This window comes from Condylura cristata, unplaced genomic scaffold (genome assembly GCF_000260355.1).
Source record: "Condylura cristata isolate star-nosed mole 26May11 unplaced genomic scaffold, ConCri1.0 scaffold00033, whole genome shotgun sequence".
In the NCBI taxonomy this organism is placed as follows: Eukaryota; Metazoa; Chordata; class Mammalia; order Eulipotyphla; family Talpidae; genus Condylura; species Condylura cristata.
Window position 1 is genome coordinate 19,047,719 of NW_004567134.1, and position 961 is coordinate 19,048,679.

The following is a 961-nucleotide window of genomic DNA, read 5'->3' on the forward strand; positions in this document are numbered from 1 at the left end:
GGGCTCGGGCAGGGGCCCGCGGCCGAAACCGAAGGAGAAGAGCAAGGCCAGGCCGGAGCAGCCCGGTCTGCCCAAGTGCAGCGTCCAGGTGCGCGAGCTCCGGGGGCGCGGGGGCTCCCCCGCCGGTCCCCGCGGGTCCCCACCGGCAGGCGTCTCCGGTGTTGAGTGTCTTCAGCTGTGCAGAAGCTTCTAAGCCGACGCGATCCCACTGCCTCGCCTTCGCTCTCCAGCAGCGCACGTTAAGGGCCTCAGCGCCCCACGGGCGCTCGCCGGTCTGTGGCCGGGAGCCAGCGTCCTCCGCCTCTGCCCGCCTGGCCGGGGTGCGGGCTGGGGCGCGAGGCCGGCCCGGGGCGCTTCCTGCCGGGGCCCAGCCCAGCCGGGCCCCTTCCTTGCTGTCAGCGAGGCGGCCGGAGAGGAGCGGGCGGACACAGGGACACGCAAACCCCGTGCCCGTGGACACCTGCGCAGGCGCTGGGGCTCGCCTGAGGGGGGCTCGCCTGAGCGGAGGGGGGGCTGGACTGGAGCTTGTGGACGCCTGTGCCAGGCGCCCGCCCCAGGCGCGCACTGTGGGTTCAGACCGTCGTGCCTGCTGGTGCGGCCAGCACACCTGCCTGCCGCGGCCGGGCGCCTGGGCCGGGGCCCTCGGGGCCAGCTCCCGCCCCTCAGCAGGCTCCCAGGGCCTTTCTCAGTCGCCAGTCTCCCTGCCCTGGCCCCCCCTTGTGCCCCGAGCCCCGCTGCATGGGGGCTCCAGAGTGCTATTCAGAGCAGGCCCAGACCCAGGTCTCGGCTGCCTCCCCCCAGAGCTCAGCCCCTCCCCGTTCTCACCCTCCAGAGCGCCCAGCCCCAGGCCACCCCCAAAGGAGGGGCCCCCTGGACACCCCTCCCCCGTCAGGGGGCCTCTCTGTGCTTCTCTCTCACGGTGAGGCGGCTCCCCCACCAGGCCCCTGGACCCCCACACCCC

At 74.7% G+C, this 961-nt stretch overlaps 1 protein-coding gene across 1 annotated transcript in view; it reads left to right on the top strand.

The window, feature by feature from the left end:
• Nucleotides 1-961, top strand: part of LOC101624815 — a gene marked incomplete at its 5' end in the record, with an annotated part of 30,813 nt that overhangs the window by 15,122 nt on the left and 14,730 nt on the right. The window lies entirely within an intron of this gene.